Below are 18,865 nucleotides of genomic sequence, written 5' to 3' on the forward strand. Positions count from 1 at the left end.
TTGCAAATGAAAGAATGACGGTTCTACTATTATCTTCTAATAAAAGAGGTAATGTCTCCATATGATCTATATTTTGGAGCAAAGGAAAAAGTGAAATATTTCTAGCCTCAGAAAAACAGTTGCTTTCAAAATTCACGATATAGAGTGTCAATACTACCTACTCCACAGTTGCAGATTCTCTCAGAACATGGTACCCTACGATATCTCCCTTGCAGAACTCAAGATGATGAGGATAGCTAGCTGTCAAAAAGGAAAAGGAGGGCCCCCACAGCATGCTTTCTATAGGCAATATCCTAATTTAAGCTGCCAATCCATTCCAGTGGGCCTGAGATAAATAATTTGCAACTCCTAGATGAGAATCAAAAATACATTAGAACCATGTACTATGAAAACAGGAACTACTAAAATCTTAAGGCCAAGCTACAAGTGACGAATGACACTTGAACAGCAAGTGTATTTCTCCCTGTTCACTTGCCCTCCACTCGATACACTTGCTGTTCAAGTGTCATTCGTCACTTGTAGCTTGGCCCTTAGTCATGGATAGACCAACCATTTGCAGCAATTAGTTTGTATTGCACAGGCATTCTACAGATAACTTGTGGAATCTAGCCCAAGATTTACAGCCAAAGACACAAGAAAACAAAAGAACTGAAGTTGGTCTAAGGCATTCTGGCTTTTCAACTCTTCCTAACAAATGAAATCTAAAAGACTTTTGTGCTGGCCACATCTGGGGGAAACTATCAGGCGATGTAGGAAACAGACTAAAAATAATGGGTTCTACATTGATTTCTTCAATGAAATGATTATCTGAAACTCTGTAGTCAAATCATGCAGCTTTACTGCTTAGGAACTGCAAAAGTGAGGAGGGAAACACTCTTTCCCCTGCCACCAGCCAGAGAAGCAAGGATCCCCGGTAGGATTGCCAACTCTGGAGATCTGAGGGGTGGAGCCTCAGAAAGTCCGAGTTTGGGGAGGGAGCTCAGTGGAGTATAATGCCGTAGACTCCAACTTCCAAAGCAGGCATTTTCTCCAGGTGAATTGACAGAAATGTTTGCAACCTACCAGGGAATAGGGGCCTGGAGATCTCCCAGATTTTAAACTGATCTCCAAATGACTGAAGTCAATTCCCCTGGAGTCATGCAAAGATGGTTTCCAAGCTACACGGTTTATGTAGTCTCTCTGCATAATTGTAGTACCCTGTCATTCTTGGTGAATCAGGTGACAGAAAAACTACATATATTCATATACTGATATACTCCCCATTACAATGAATGAAGTCTAAAGGAAAATAAAGCATATTCTCCAATTATGTTCTCAGAAGTTAACAGGAATGCAGCTTGCCTTCACAATTCAAATAAATAAATATATCATTGGGGGTCAGGGATTTGATTTCAAGTCCAACCTCTGCCAAGGACTAACTGCTGGTGCATTAGACATATTCTCTCAGCCATAATTTCACATCTTTAAAACAGGAGCAACTGCGGCCTGCCTCACCAAGTTGCCTGGAAGACTGGAGAAACACTTTGCAAAGAAGAATGCTTCATAAACGGCAAAAAGGAGAACTAATAAATTCTGATTCGGCCGACTGGCTTAGCAGGGCCTGGCTGGCTGCAGAGAGCTGAAAACAGTGATCAAATCTTTATGAGTCAGTGTAATTTGTTTAATGGAAACTAAAATTAAGACGCATTGCTTCTTAGGAAACCACTTTCTAGGGGCCAAGCTACACATGACGAATTACACTTGAACGGCAAGTGGATTGAGTGGAGGGCAAGTGAACAGGGAGAAATACACTTGCTGTTCAAGTGTCATTCGTCATGTGTAGCTTGGCCCTAGATGAAAGAAAAACCCTACTGCATACTGGGTCACTTTTTCTTCTCTTGGGGCACTAATTCCAAACACATAAAACACAAAGCAAACACCACCACTTAGGAAAAGCCTGTTTTAAAAACCCCTGCAAGCAGTGCTCTGTTAAGAATCAGATCCCAGTTCTTCAGTATTTATCAGTGAAGTTTACAAATATAGAAATAATTCATATTCACGTGTTTTGAACTTGGAATTCCCCACCAGCAGAGGTGGAAATGGACAGCAGTGATTCTGGGGTCCCCTCTTGGACTTTTGTCCAGGGGCTAAGAATGACTACGACTGTGCCTGGTTGTTCACCACTATGTTACATGATCGTATACTACAGTCTGCCTAGAAATGAAGCATTTCGAACTCAGAAGGAGGAAAAGAGACCAGGCAGAAAACTAGAATGGGAAACGTCAGCGGAAGGAAAAATAAAGAGAACATAACTGCAGGGTTCTGCGTGCCGAACATCTCTTCACATTCCAGATTTGTCATTTTACCACACCCATCAGAGATTAAATCAGAGCTTTGAATTTTTCAGTCATCTTTCCAAGGCGTATTAAAGAAAATGAAACCATAAGCCTATCAGAACCTTTTAAAATTAATGTGATATTTTAAGGTACTGATTTATTCATGTTATATACAGTGTACATTTCATTAAAGGGTTCAATTTAAACACCGGCACAATATAAACATTCTTGAAAACTCCTGCCAGCAAAACGCATATATCTTGCCTCGATTCTAGATGTCGTATGAAGATCCTTCTTCAACAAATCCAGAGGAGTTAGCCGTGTTAGTCTGTAGTAGCAAAATAGTAAAGAGTCCAGTAACACCTGCAAGACTAACCAACTTTATTGTAGCCTAAGCTTTCAAGAACCACAGTTCTGACGAAGAGAGCTGTGGTTCTCGAAAGTTTATGCTACAGGAAAGTTGGTTAGTCTTAAAGGTGCTGCTGAACTCTTTACTACTTTGCTTCAACAAAGTCTGCTTTCTACTTGTGTCACAGTAGCTCTCAAAATTCTGTAATCAACCTTTTTTTCTTTCACATTCATAATTTAATGAAATCAGAGCAGTTCGGTCTGCTGCCTGGGTGATATGCCAGGTAGGGATATCATGTATATACACAAACATACAAGCTACAAGAGACTGGGAAGGACGTCCGTCACATCTTGTTGGCTTTCAAGTTGTATGCAACTTAAACACCAAACAGCTTTCCTTCCCTGCATTTTAGTCATATTCCATTATTTCAAATAGCTTTACCTGCCTTTCAACTGCTTACAACTCAACATTCAATACAATATCTGCATTAGATATCCAAAACAATATATATATATATATATTAGACACAGCACAGGAAAAAAGCCAGAGAAAAGTACAACATAAAAGAGGGGGGACTGTTAATATCAGTTGCCATTAAATGCCAGATCAAAGAAGCACATTTTTTACTTGGTGATTCATTTCTAGCAAAATAAGCACCTGGCAGATAGACAGGAGAAGGGTAAATAAATTGTTTGAGGGGTAGTGATGGAAGTGGATGACTTTAAGCTGTCTCCTTGTCTCAGGTTTCAGATAGCGATTATGTGAGAGTCGGCAAGATATAGAAGACAAGGGTCTGTCCATCCTTCGTTCCATTCTACTATCCTGGTACTATCCCTTTGAATAACAACAACAACAACGACATTTGATTTATATACTGCCCTTCAGAACAACTTACTGCCCACTCAGAGTGGTTTACAAAGTGTGTTATTATTATCCCCACAACAATTACCCTGTGAGGTGGTTGGGGCTGAGAGAGCTCTGAGAAAGCTGTGACTGACCCAAGGTCACCTAGCTGGCTTCAAGTGAAGGAGTGGAGAATCAAACTCAGTTCTCCAGATTGCCGCTCTTAACCACCACACCAAAATGGCTCCCAACAGAATGATACACTTCAGTGGGCTTAGACTGGAGTAACTCTGCTTAGGATTTCACAGTTAGGAACTTCCTTCCATCTTGACCGTCCTCTCCTCTTTCTCTTCTCTATCTTAAAGCCATGGGAGCAGGATGTATTTCCCATTATCTCCCAGCATCCTAACTTTGACAGTTAGTTTAGAATGCTATATTACTCTTTCCTATCCAAAGTGCAGGGATTTTTTTCAGCTGGAACGTGGTAGAACGGAGTTCTGGCACCTCTTGAAAATGATCACATGGATGGTGGCCCCACCCCCCGATCACCAGACAGAGGGGAGTTTAGATTGCCCTCCACGCTGCAGTGGTGTGGAGGGCAATCTAAACTCCCCTCCATCTGGAGATCAGGGGCGGGGCCACCAGCCATGTCACCATTTTCTCCAAGGGCAATTTAAACTCCCCCCTTGTTCCAGCTGACCCAAAGTGACATCATTGTGCAGTCCAGAGAGCATGCACACACTTGGCGCGCACACATGTGGTACCAGGGGCTCCACCTCCCACCAAGAGTTTGCCCCCTGTGCTGGCAACCCACTGAGTTCCACCACCTCTTTTCCCAGAAAAAAAGCCCTGCCAAAGTGTATTTTCTGCAATAAAGGACTATTATTCCCTTACTAAAGATAAAACAGTCTCCAAGTAAGCTTATTCCTCAACAGCACGCATGCACATGTTCAGCTGCACTCACAAAGCTACTCTGCCTTCAGGTAGGAAGCAAGCACCTCATTCCCCTCTGTTACCAAAAGAAAAGGTAAAGATCTAGCTTCCATCCAGCTATATCTGTTAGAGCATGGAGCCAAGCCCCCTTTGTCTCTTCCATTCCTTAAGAGTTCATAACATGTCTAAGAAAGTCAGCCTTTTCTTCCCAAGAGATGTTGTGAATCTCCCAACTAAAGGAAGGTGTCCCACAGGGCTCCTAGGATGCCCCCCTCGCAACAATGATCTTTTGGGAAAATATCCCCTTGCTAGCTGCCAGAGTCCTCCATCACTTGGGTTGAAAGGAAAGGGATGCTCAGGCAATCCTTCTCAGCCTTACAAATGAACCTCAGATACCAGGTCCTGGGTGGCCCTTGGCAAGAGACTGCCAGTGGGCCCCTTCCCTCTGATACCAACACAAACAGAGGCTGCTCCTTTTCCTCTGCACAGAGGGAGAGGTCAGGGGCCAGCCTTTGCTGCTCTCCATTTGCACCATCCCCAATCAATCATGTATCCTCCCAGTCAGGAGTGGTGGAAAACCAGGAGCAGTAGCAGCCAGCCAGCTGGTTCATTCTCCCTCTCTAAAAGATGGCAGTTGCTGCTTGGTATTGTCAGGACTGCAAACCTGCCTCAGCTGCTCAGGTAGGTGAGAATAGCAAAGAGAGAAAGCAACAGCAGCAGCACCTCTTGTCTCCCTTCCTATGCCGGGGGAAGAAGAGCCACGGCAGGTACAGCTGTGGCACTAACAGAACCACCCTCACCTGTGTCTGGAGAAAAGAGGAGGCGGGTAGCAGATCAAGAATCAACAACAGACCCTACTAGGACAATGGGTAGGGGTGCCATGGTTGGGAAATTCCTGGAGATTTGGGGGGGGGAGCCTGGGGAGGGAGGGGTTCGGGAAGGGGAGGGACATCCGCAGGGTATAATACCGTAGTGTCCACCCTCCAGAGCAGCCATTTTCTCTTGGGGAAATGATCTCTGTAGGCTGGAGACTAGTTGTAATTCTGGGAGATCTACAGGCCTCACCTGAAGGCAGTTCAGGTACCAATGGGACCAGTTTTCTGAGGATGCCCACTCCCGATGATGGCCCTATGTGATGTAAAGTATATAAAGAATGGATTTAAGGCTGGTGATTCCAGCTTACTGATTTTATGCTGCTGGGTTTATGACTGCATTTGTATTGTCACTGCTTATATTTTATTGTTTCATATTGTTTCAATTTCTGTTGTAAGCCACCCTGGGAATTCTATATGGGATGGAAGGACACAGTAGAAATGATTGAAATAAATAAATAAATTCAAGATTTCCACCGAGGGAAACAGAAATTAGGTTACTCATTGCAAAACTTTGAGGGCCTTATACCAACCTCAATCTACTCTGAATCAGCCATAAAAACATTGCTAGTCAGAGAGGTAGGAAGTTACCATGAGAATCTGTTCATTTTGGAATAATTAGCAGAGGCTGGAGATGGTGGAGATAAGTGAGACGAAGTCAGACAGTAGGTAATCAGCTGCGAATGGAGTAAAGCTCCATCAAAACATCAAAGGCACCACTGAAAGCATTTGCTAGTGCGCGCTGCGGTAGATCGAAGGCATAAGCCACACAACAAACAAATTCTAGATAGAAGATAATGATTGTACGGTTGGAGATGAAAGAGCACTGAGGATTCTGTAACCGACCAAGAGAACGTAGTCTTCAGACAGCACGTGAACATAGCTAGGTCACCAAGAAAATTTGATAATTAGCATGCCACATCTCAGCATGAACTGTTATCCTGGAAGCTACTGTAGAAAATTGGAACAAAACTCTGCAAATTAAAATTATAAATGAATTAGAAGCATTTTCTTTTTGATCATCGATTCCCTTCCTCAATATCCGGAAGGCAAACCTAAAACAGAGAAGTTAAGAAGGAAACCAAAGAGAATACAAAGTTTAATGAACATTAAAAAGTAGGGGCTGGACAAATTTTAATCTATCTGACCATGTGAACTCCCTGCTGAATCTTAAAGTGTTTACACACAGTCTTCTGAGAGGCAATATTGTGTATGAATTGTACCCAAGGCTCTTAAATTCATTTGAGTGCATAAATTCCTGAAGTAAATCATAGTAAAGTAATATACTGTTATTGTATTTTCAAATGTGCACTGCCCCACATGGCAAAAACAATGCTTAGTTCATTGTACCATTTACGTTCATTAAAAATAAAAGACTCATCAGTCTATGGATGCTGATTTTTAAGTTGCAAACACTCATATTTCCCATGTGTAGAAAAGGTGTAATTTCTTTATGTGTGTGTGTGTTTCACACATACTGATAGAGAGATAAGATTATATATATATAATATATATGAATGAAAATAAAATGGAAGATTCTCTATTCCACGTATTAGAAAATAATATGTTTTACTCATTAAAACTTCAAGAACAAAATGCTATAAACCATGAAATTACCTTTGAGCCTTCACTGAAATAACCAGTTCACAAATAAATGATCCATGCAACAAGAAAAGTGACAATTAAAATAAGAGAAAGTTACATTTTTATTTCAGGAATACAGCAAAAAATACATCAAAAACTCAACAGGGCTGTGGTCTGCTCAGAAACTATTTAAACAGGTGGAATTCTACAACCTTATTATTGATGCTCGTTCCAGCCCCTGTTTTGAATCTCTTCTTGGCCATATCAGTTGTCACTCCCAAGAAATAAAACTATACTACTGAAGGGTCATCTCCACCATAAAAACTCACTCAAAATTTCAGATCTGCTTGGAGTGTATGTTCAAAGACCAGGCAGCTAGCAGCTGGGTAGGCGCCATTTTCGTGGCGGTGTCCTACTCATAGCATAACATACTTACATTGCACCAAAACTGTTATCTTTTCAAGGACAAATCTCAAAGCCATTTGTTTATCCATGCATTGTATAGCTGATTTGGTTTGGAAGGCAAGAGGAGGGTCAGTTGATTTTTGATGCTGCTTCCTTAGAAATTTTGTTTAGTTTGGCTTTGTGTTGTGGGTGGGCACTAATTGTTTCGATTCAGAATCATCCGTCTCAAAGGCTAAATAGATGGAAGGTGAAATATAAATGTTTAAAATTAAGTAGAATGAGTAAATAAACTTACAAGCAGCATTAGAAAAACATGCTATGAGTCTCTATACATGAGACCTCTTACATGGGGCCGTTCAGTGTTAACCAGGAAGTGTAGTTTTAAAAGACAAGAGCCGGCAGAAGTGGCTCCTCAAAGGGTTTGTTAATGTTATCTTTGCCTCTCCAAAGGGGAGGTGAAATTGACAAGTCTTTGGGGTGCTGAAGATGAAATTAACAAACCCTCTGAGGAGCGATCTCCGCCAGCTCTGTCTTTTTAAACTACACTTCCTGGTATATCCCTACTCTTGAGCACTCTCGTGTCTCATGTAGACAGCCTGTTAGGGAAGAGGCCTCTCCTGGTCTGCAGGATTTGAGTCCAGTGGCACCTTAGAGACCAACAAGATTTTCAGAGTGTAAGCTTTCGAGAGTCAGAGCTCCCTTCTTACGTTCTGAAAATCCTGTTGGTCTCTAAGGTGCCACTGGACTCAAATCCTGCTGTTCTACTACAGACCAACAAAGCTACCCACCTAAAACTCTCCTAGATTGTTGGAACAGAGGCGACTCAGCATGCATGGGGGGCGCTACCTTTTGCGCTAGAACCAGACCGTGTGTACGCGTGATACCTCTCTTTGTCTGAAAGGTTCTCTGTGACTTTTTGAGTGAAATACAGAGATTCCAGTATGCTCAGAGGAGAGCATACCTTGACAGCATCAAGAACACACAGGACATATATGTGACTTTTACTGAGTCCTACCACTGTTACTTCTGTCTCAGTGGTGTCTACTGTGACTGGCAGCCATTCTTCGGAGCTTCAGACAGATCAAGTTCTTTCCCCAACATCAGCTTCCTTTAAATGGAGGTGTCAGGGTTGAACCTGTGCAAAGCGTCTGATCTTTCACCAAGCCACAGCCACTTTCAAACACGACAGGTGTGCATCGGCAACATCCCTTTCCGGGCAGGGCTGTCAAAAAGATGCGAGGAGGAGTGATTCCTGCTGCCGCCCAGATGCCGACGCTCGTGATTAACACCCCCCTCCCCCGAGAGCCTGCCCGGAGAATTCACCCAGCAGCTGGCCAAGGCAACCGGCAAGCAAGCCCAGTATATTGCGATCCACACTGAGCCTTGTGCCCTGTGCAGCTTGCACAGCATCGGCAAGATAGGTGGGCTGCAAAACAAGGCTTACTCGAAGTTGGTTTGTGATCTGCTTACTAGACGCGGGCTGATTCCGCACGTGTTGGATAATGCACTTTCAATGCACCTTATCAATCATTTTTTGTTCCACACACAAAAAAATCTGTTCCAAATGATCTATAAAGAGGATTGGAAGTGCATTATCCAACGTGTGCGGAATCATTCACCTACAGATAGCAGCAGACAGGGTCTACATCAACTATTATGATATGAATGCTAGTAATGTGGGCTGGAATGGATCAACCTTTGCAAAAGGCTCTTTGTGAACATTCTCTCTAAGGCCGCCTTTAGGCACATCAGCCATCATTGCCAAGTTCTCCTCCCTACTGTGAGCTCCTTGCTGGTCTCTTGGGGGCATCATAGTTGTAGCATTTCTCCCAATGGAAAATGAATAAAAACCTAGAAGGATAAAAAAAAAAGATGCAAGGGGAGTTTGCATCCTTCAGACTCTGGCTCCTAGCAACCAGGCTACAGCACCTTGCTAACTCTCCACCAGAGTTGTGTTTCCGCCACACGTATTGCAGACTGAGTAGCGCTCCTCAGGAAAGCGTTGGGAATCTTAGTACAGAATGCTGCAGAATGCATCAAAATTTATAAGATGTCTTATGAATATGATTGCACATTGATATATTTTATAATTTTTATTATAATAGTAGTATTTGGTTTATATACTGCTCTTCAGGACAACTTAACATCCACTCAGAGCAGCTTACAAAGTAAGTTATTATTATCCCTACAACAATCACCCTGTGGGGCTGAGAGAGCTCTGAGAGAGCTGTGACTGACCCCAGGTCACCCAGCTGGCTTCAAGCGGAGGAGTGGGGAACCAAACCCAGTTCTCCAGATTAGAGTCCTGCCGTTCTTAACCTCCACACCAAATTGCACATTGATATATTTCATAATTTGACTGTAAGATAATTAGTTATACAAATATAATTGGTGGAATAGACTGTATGGTAGATAATACTGAACTACTGGCAAAAAGTCAACATTGTTATTGTTAAGAAATAATAATAATATTTGATTTATATACTGCCCTTCAGGATGACTTAACACCCACTCAGAGCGGTTTACAAACTATGTTACTATTATCCCCACAACAAAACACCCTGTGAGGTGAGTGGGGCTCAGAGAGCTCTGAGAGAGCTGTGACTAGCACAAGGTCACCCAGCTGGCTTCAAGTGGAGGAGTGGGGAATCAAACCCAGCTCTCCAGATTAGAGACCTGTGCTCTTCACCACTACACCAAACTAGCTACATAAGTAGCCCTCTGCATGGTGAGAAACAGCATATTTTTAACTGAACATTTGGCATGGATTACATGAGACACAGATGACTGAAAACTGAAACTTAGTTGCCTCCCCTTCCTGTTACAATGTTCCTCAAAAGCTTATATGTTGACCTTCTGTTATGGACCTTCTTTTGCAACATGTCCCAAGAGGAAAGGTCAGGTGGGGTAAAAATGAGGTGCAGTAGCCATGGCCAGTGTCTTGCATTTATTTAAAATATGCATATCCTGACTTATATCTTGAGGCTCCAGGCAGGTAAGAAGGCAACACAAAAACACAATAAACAGTCAAGCGGCATGGTTTTAAAATAATACCTAGAAACAGCATAGCCAGATCTGAAAAAAAAAATCCTCCAAGTTCCTCCACGAAACACCCTTTGGAATAAGACTGTTTTACCTGAAAGCAGGTGTTAGGGTAACCTGTTTTACCTGAAAGCAGGTGTTAGGGTAACACAGGGTGGGTGGATCATTTTAGTCAGGCCTCCTTTCTATTTGCTGGGGTGACAATCACCGTTGTCTTGAGTAAACAGTGGTCAGACCATGATTCAGGACAATTCTCCAGCCCTTAAGCCAGATCTTGCCTCAAAGGCTCATTGAAAAAGATTAAATCCCAGGTGTGACCTCTTTCATGTGTTCGGCCTGCCACAATTTAGGAGAAGCCCAAAGCAGCTAAAGAAGCTACAAATTCCGGGGCTGGTCCCCGACAAGGTATCCTGGACATGGTTGTTGAAGTCCCCCAGAATAATCAGTCTAGGTGTTTCCAGTATTACATCAGATAGTCCCTCCACCAACTCAAACAAGATGCTTCCTGGAGAATTAAGCAACTGGTAAGCAAGCAGTACGCTTAATCTATCCTTAGCTCCTAATGTAAGAAGCATACAGTCAGTGCCAGTGATAGTTTACAGAAATTGAAGGACTCACATCCACTCCTCCTCCCCAGACACCTGTGCAGTGTTGGTGAAGGACTGCAAAACCAGGGACAGATACCCCATGCATTTTCTTCCAACCATGTCTCTGTTAGGCAAGCCAAGTTAATTTTCTCTTTCTCAGTGAGCTGATATTGCATAGCATTAGTGCAGAGGTGAGGAAAATAGGGGTCCTTGTATTGTCTTCTCTCAGGATGATATAAAGGTTAGATAGGCAGCAAGCATGCTTGCCAAATACTGGCCATCTTTGATAAATCCCCATAGTTACCAGTTCCCATTGGTACTGAAACAGTGCATTCACCAAACATCCTGCTCCAGGTAAAGATGGCCCCTAGCACCCCACCCCACCCCCAAATTTAACATGCTAGTATCCATAAAGAAGGCAGGTCTATAGTCATGATGTGCTGATGTTAGCATTGTGTTGTTCTATGTCTGTATAGCGCCTGGTTTCCAGGTAAGTAATAGGTGTTGTGCTTCCTCTCCAGTAGCAGCAGACCTTCTTTTGCATGTACTTCCATAACAGTCAACTGTATCATATACTGCTGATAGATCAATAGTGATGCTTTGCCCTTACTCAATTACCCAGAGAACATCAAATAAGGTCAATAGTGCTGTTTTCGTTCCATGTCCAGGTAGGGTTGCTAATTCCAGCTTGAGAAATTCCTGGAGAACTGAGACCAAAACCTGGGGAGGATGGAGTTTGAGGAGGGAGCTCCATGGGAATGTAGCATCACATGATGTCACATCCAGGTCATCATAAGTCATTCCCCCCTTCCTGTGAGATCACTTCCTCCCACCAAAATTCAGATTTTAATTTTCCTGATTCATATCACTCAACCTTTAAAAGAATCCTCTCAAAATTGTCTTCAGATTTTTCTCGGTATTAAGGAGAACAATCCCATCTGAAGACCCATAGGAGGATGCCAACAGGCCTATCCCTCTCTCAATCCCCAACCAGAGTCTAGCCTTTATTATCTTTACAGGTAACCATCAAGAAATTTCTCCAAGTCTTTATGGTATATGATAGGAGAAACAACATCCACTCTCTGTAGCCACTGTAGGACTTCCATTTTTCTTAGGCTCTATGGTTCCTTTAACAAAGCTGATCTCTGTAGTCTGGAGATTAGTTGTAATTCTGGAAGAACTCCCAGCTCACAGCTAAAGATTGGCAACCCTAAATCAAAATCTGAAACCAAATGGAAATGAAACCAGGGGCAACTTTTTCATCCAGGAATTCCTGCAGTTGCTCTGCCACGACTTGGTCCATCATTAACTCAACCCCCCCCCCCCCACACACACACAGTTAGGACACAAGTCAACAGCTACCCACCTCACATTTGAGCAAAGATAACTTCTTAAGAAGAGGTCTAATCAGAGCATCTTTCAACTGTGAAGGAAACAGCCCTTGCAGGAGGAACATATTAATAATCTTCCCCAGAAGGAGCTCCACATTCTCCAAATATAATTTTAATAGCCAGGATGGGCAAAGATCCAGTTTGCTAGACGTGGTCTTCACAGCCCCATTTACTCTGTCAACGTCAACCAAGGAGATTAACTGGAAACTAATCATCGGACTCCAATATCCCCAACAATAAAAAATCTATCCTAAAACTGGCAGCTCAGATAAGGTGGAATTTATTAGCAAAGATTTAAGCAAAATCATCATAGCTAATATACAAATCAGAATCTAAAAGAATTTTAGGCTCAGGTGATATTATGCCTATTTTTTGATGAGATTTATCTGATGCAAAGGCTATGGAAAAGGCCAACCTATGTGTATGGCCTCAGTGTGATGGAATCTTCTGCAATGTGCCAGGGCTGCACGGTAGACACGCCAGGAATTCTTCATGGCAAGAGTTCCCCTTTAAGGAACGAAGCTGAAAAAACACTTCTATTATCATTCGTACTTTAAACATTACAGAGATTCTTCCTTACTTGCCGGCTATGAATCAAGTCCACTAAAAAAGGTATTGTAGCAACTTGCAGTGTGTAAACAGTCGAGAAGTTAAGGACTTCTTAATATAATTGTAACCATCGGTCGTACTCGACAAATTAACCACAAATATGCTGCTCATTTGAAATGCTGCCAAAATTGTGAACTGCAGTTAAAACAACATGACTCTCTGGCCTTCAACCAAAAATGAGACTTAATCAAGACAAAACCCAAATGAGATGGGCCAAAAATATCTTACCTGATATTTTATAAATTTACAAATGCACATTTTTAAAGCAGTCGCTGGCGCCTATATTTATTTGATAAACTCCCACTTAAGGGTTCATATCGCTCTTGAAATACAGCAGCTTCATAAAAAACTCTGTGTATGTGTGTTTCTTTTATAACTCTTTAAGTCTCGGTGGTTGAGATTCCATTGGTGTTATGCAAAGCCCAACATAAATAAGCAGGAAATGTCCATTAGGTGGCTATGAGTATCCCCTTTTAGAAAGATATTTAAATTTAATTTCATTATCCATGTCATAATGGTACTGGCTAGCAATATAAAAAGCAAAAACAAAACAGATGGAAAAAATTAGCCTTTAAGAAACCTTAAAAAATAAATAAAAATAAAAACTCCAGTCTGACAACTACAACCTATACAATTTGCAGTGCTGTAAAAGCATTTTTTCCAGATATGCCCCCTAAATAATTAAGCTGTTCCTTTTACCATACTTCCTATATTATCCAAGTCATTTTCCCACAGTGAATCAATAACTCATTCCTTACGTCGGTCATTTTTCTCCATTTAACGGAATGGACTGAAGTCCGACACTGCAAGTTACATTACATTTGAATTATGCCTGCAATTTAAAATTCAAAGTACTACACTAAGGAACTTTTCAGACTGACCACTCTTCACTCTCTTCATACACAGAAAAAAACTCATTGGCAGGAAAACTAAGAAAGAGTTAAAACTATAAAACCGTAGACAGGAAAGCACCGCTGCAGAAGAAAGCCAGTAGTTTCCTCTTATAAAAGAAAATAAAATGCACACCATCACGCCTGATTTCCATTAACTCAACATGACAGTGATCTAGATTATAAATTGTATCCTGTGATTTACCAGGGCAGTCGTTTAAGAAAGTAAGTCTGTTATAAACCTGTAAGATGACATCAAAACACCAGATTCACTGATTTCTCTTAAACAATCAAAAATGTTTTTTTTTAAAAAACCCACAAAAACTTGACTGTTTTCCACCAGTTTTCTTTTTACTTGCATCACACACTGACCACATACGTGCAGAAAAAATGACAGTGGGGCACATTTCAGCGGTAGCCATGTGTCCTTTTAAAAATAAAAGCAGCAATCTCTTCACACAAGAAGCAAAAAGATTTTTTTTAATAATTAGGATGTTCTGATACCTTGCCCAAACTGTAATAAATGAGGTAATGTGAAACAAAAAGGCAGTCTTCAAACAGTGTCTACATAGCTGATCCGAATGTAATTAATTGTCCTATCTCTACAAGAAAAATATAGCCAACCTGCTTAAGCGTGTGATCTTTAGGACATGTTGAATTTCTAAGACGCCTGCTAATTTACAGTCCATTACACACTGGCATGCAAACTGGCAAATAGTTACAAAACCATGAACAGTGTACATTAGGCTAGATCCACTCACCCCCGAACACGTACCCCATTCTATGCCACTCTTAACAAAACCTAATACCACAGCACATTGATTTTTTGCCACAGATAATTGCCCAACTTGAAAAGTTTCTTCAGGACGCTCCCCTTCCACCTTTGCTCTCATCTACTCATTTTGATTTCTCTTATATATATTTTTTCAGAAGACCCTGACATTATCCAAACTGGCACGCCTTGTTTTACTGGAGACTTAAGGCAAATCTGGAAAGCTCAGCAAAACTTCTTTTTGGACTTAATGCTCACCCTTCGATTTCAGCTCAGCACCCTGATTTCTACTTCGCCAGCTGCTAGTGCTTCTCAGACGGAAAATAAGAATTTTGTGAGAAAAGCAGAACTTCCTGCTGGGCATTAGCTTTGCATGAGATAATCTAGCATCAAATAGTGATGCTGTTTCGGTATAAACATATTTCGCTTAAAAAAAAAAAAGACTATTCCAAAATAGACAGCTTGGAATAATTAAGCATTCACTATTGCTGTCCCAATAGTTTTCTCTCTTCATGAGATTGATATATTGAATGCAAATGTGCTGTTTATCTCATCACAGGACTTACGACACTATCTTAACAAACGAGCCTTACCCTTCTGAACCTTTCTCAATAAGCAGCTCAACTTATTCTTTTCAACTTAAAGAAAAGTCATTTAATAATTGGATAAGGAATCCACAGAGTGGTATCATAAACCAGCCGAGTTTTGTTCTTTAATGACAGCAGAACAACGACATTTTCGGCATCACGGGCAGAGCTGAGTGTAGGAGAAAAGAAAAAAAAAGCAGCCATCCTTCCGAGCAGCAGAACGGTAGTTCTTTTTGCATGTAAAGTTTTGAGAGATCAAAATATTATTTAGTTTTAAATCAAAGGAAACGTTATGTTGTTAGGTCCAACAGTACTAGAAAGTTTTTTTTAAAAAAATCCTCATCTGGGGCTGTATTATTTGCTAAAAAAAATTCTACTTCAAAACATTAATCAAATTTTTCGCCTACTGGGCAGCCATATGGTAAAGCAGCATGTGAATCTCACAAACTTGCTGATCTTCTGTAACTGGGTGCTATTAATTACGCTTGCTGCATCCATCTCTTGGATTTCGCTTTGTGAAGAAAGTATTTATTGCAACAGCTTTTACAAAACAAGGGAATGAAAATCACAATTGATTAATGAGCTGAATGGAAATATTTCCGTTAGCAGATTTTTTAAAAAACGAATAAGGATTAATACCATGGGTAAGACACAAAGCTGCAGCGAGAGTTCCACGCAAGATGTTTTGTACCACCAACACCCCCCATCACTGCTGCCATTATTCACTGCAAAGGTTCAAAGTAAATAAAACCAAATAAAAAATGGTTGCACCCAACATACCTAGAAGACTGGCTTCTACTTTTCTGTTCCACTGCACTGTGATGTGTGAGGCGACCCTGCGCAAGGCATTGATCACATGTGAAATCAAGCAGAGTCAGATCCAGTTGGTTTGCTGTGGTGGTTAAGACTGCCAGGCCTCTAATCTGGAGAACCAAGGTTGATTCCCCACTCTTCCACTTAAAGCCAGGCGGATGACCTTGGGTCAGTCAGGCTCTTTCAGAGCTCTCTCAGCCCCATCCACCTGACAGGGTGTTTGTTGTGGGGATAATAATAACGTACTTTGTAAACTGCTTTAAGTGTGCCATAAGTTGTCCGAAGGGCAGAATATAAATCAATGGTTGTTGTTGCTGCTGTTGTTATTATTATTAATCCTCCGCTTGAAGCCAGCTGGGTGACCTGGGGTTAGTCACAGCTCTTCTAAAGCTCTCTCAGACCCACGCACCTCACAGGACATTTGTTGTGAGGATAATAATAACAATAACTTTGTAAACCGCTCTGAGTGGGTGTTAAGTTGTCCTGAAGGGTAGTGTATAAATCAAATGTCGTTGTTGTTATTTCACTCAAACTCTCCCCAGCCCCTGTCCCATATGGTGTTTGTCCATGCAGATCTCATAGTCCCAAGGATAGTGTTTTTAGAAGTCAAAGCAAAAAGCCTAGCTGGATCCCATTCGGTTGTTTAGTGCTACTGGAATGAATCCTGTGCTCCTATGTTCCCTCTTCCCTCTTTTTGTCATGTGTTCTTTCAGGTTGCATTGGATTGGTAGGGGGTGGGGTGAATTGGGATTTGTATTGAAATTAAACTATTGGATTATGGGAACTGTATTTGCTCCTGAATTTTTAAGACACCTATTATATGGCATGAAGGACATTTTGTGGCTGTCATTATACAAAGCATACTGGATTAAGATTAGTACTATTCCCAGTTGCTGGTGGGATGCTGTGGTAGAATGGTGGTGAAAATAGGGAGGAGGTCCAGAATGGGGCCAGGGGTGACCAGGGGGAGGGGGGCAATCCTTAATCAAGAGGCTTTCTCCTTCAGGCCACTCCCCATCCCCGAGATCTCCAGCATTGATTATGTGGGCCTGCTGTGGAGTGCCGAGGCGGTTTGGTGTACCGACAGATACCCTGTCACACCTGCTAGAGGTGGTGGCGGGGTGGGCCTTGGAGTACTCCAGGCTGATCATGCTGGGGAATTTCAACATTCATGTCAATGATGTTGCCTCGGTGCAGGCTGTGGACCTGGTGTTGGCCATGGCAGCATTAAGGCTTTCCCAATTTGTATCGGCCCATAAACATAATGCAAGACACATGCTGGATCTGATCTTCGGGATGGGGATGAATGTGGTTCTGGATGTGATAGAGTTGGTGCCGTGGTCACACCATTCAGTCCTGAAGGCTCAGCTGGATATACCGCCCCCCTTCAAAGGCAGCAAGCTAATTTATGCTCACCCACAGAGACTTATAGATCCAATTGGTTTCCAGAATGCTCTACGAGAACCAATGCTCCACGGCAGTTCATTGGATGAGCTGGTGGAGGACTGGCAGGTCCAGCTCTCTGAAGCCATCAATGAAATCACACCCCATCGCCATCTTCGCTCCCGTGTTTGCCGAGCCCTGTGGTATACAGAGGACATACGGCATAAGAGGTGGGATCTATGATGGCTAGACCTCGTGTGGCAGCAATCACGGGACGAGAAGGCAAGAACATCTTATAGGTCGTTTATAAGATCCAGGCTGTCCTTCTCAGCCGGCACGATCCGCTATCTTTCTGCCAGGCCTGTAAGATGGAGCTATTACAGCAGGCATATGGTCGGGGCTGAGTCAGGCCTCGCCGGCCAGCTTGAAGAAGAACATGACCCTCCTTATCAGAAATATCCACCACCTGATTGTGCTTTTATTTGTTTACTTGTTCATCTGTTTAAAAACTCAGCGATGGTTGGGTGAGAGATTGATCTCTGTGCTGCTCTTGGAATCTTGTAAATTTGTAATTTTAAATATTTATACTATATTTTTTGTGGCTTTAAACTTCTTTTAAATGTAAATTTTATTGGTATGCTATGAAGTGTAATCTGCCCTCAGCCTGCTGGTGCAGGAAGGGTGGAATATAAATTTAAACAAACCAACAAAATCCTATCAATTTTCCTTATCTTTGTGTTTCTCATCTTCTAGGTTTTAATATGCATTACAGGAAAGCCCTCAAGCCTCAAAACATAGAAGGATAATAGTGTAAACATAGCATGTTGGATCCATCTCCACATACAGAAGGTGACTTTTTCATGGAACCAATATTTTACACCTTGCACCAGAGCATCGGGCATGAGAAGTAACACCAAATGAAGAAGTCGTTCATTCATTTGTGCTCATAGAACTGCTGTAAAACCTAGGGCAAATCCACACTCACTCATCTTCCGCTTATCTTGTGCTGTCGTGGCAATCGCCTTTATTCCGCTACCAGGCTGTGCATCCTCACATCCACCCTTTCGGTGCGTCTTCATGGCACAATCAGTTCTCCACATGCCACCGAGTAAAGCGTTACCGTGGGCGGTTCCATCCTCTGCCATCAGAATTGATGGCGCACGTCACTTCCCTTTTTTTAAAAAAAAGGGGTCAATTATCTGGTATACCGATATCTTGAATTTTGAGAAGTGGCAATGTACCCTCCCCCTTATCTTTGATTGGCTCCGGTAACCGTTTCTTTTCCCGCGCAAACTGCTGCTCACTACAGTTGGTTTACTGGTATACCGACCATTATGCACTGTTAAAAAAAAGAGAAGAAAACAGATTTCCGCAAATATCACATGGTTTGGAGGGAAGGCGCAATAGTGGCGCGGTGATGGCGGGGAACACGTGGAATGGGAAAGCGTGTGAGTATCTGCATGAATAGTGCGCCAATTGCGAAAAAGCCG

The 18,865-nt window shown here is 42.1% G+C and overlaps 1 protein-coding gene and 1 pseudogene across 1 annotated transcript in view; one reads left to right on the plus strand and one right to left on the minus strand.

Annotated features, from left to right (window-relative positions):
• WWOX (WW domain containing oxidoreductase) overlaps positions 1 to 18,865 on the minus strand; it is a 748,321-nt gene that overhangs the window by 601,379 nt on the left and 128,077 nt on the right. The gene's annotated exons all lie outside the window — the stretch shown is intronic.
• Positions 8,568 to 9,019, plus strand: LOC129344239 (macrophage migration inhibitory factor-like; annotated as a pseudogene).

Source organism: Eublepharis macularius, chromosome 16, assembly GCF_028583425.1.
Source record: "Eublepharis macularius isolate TG4126 chromosome 16, MPM_Emac_v1.0, whole genome shotgun sequence".
In the NCBI taxonomy this organism is placed as follows: Eukaryota; Metazoa; Chordata; class Lepidosauria; order Squamata; family Eublepharidae; genus Eublepharis; species Eublepharis macularius.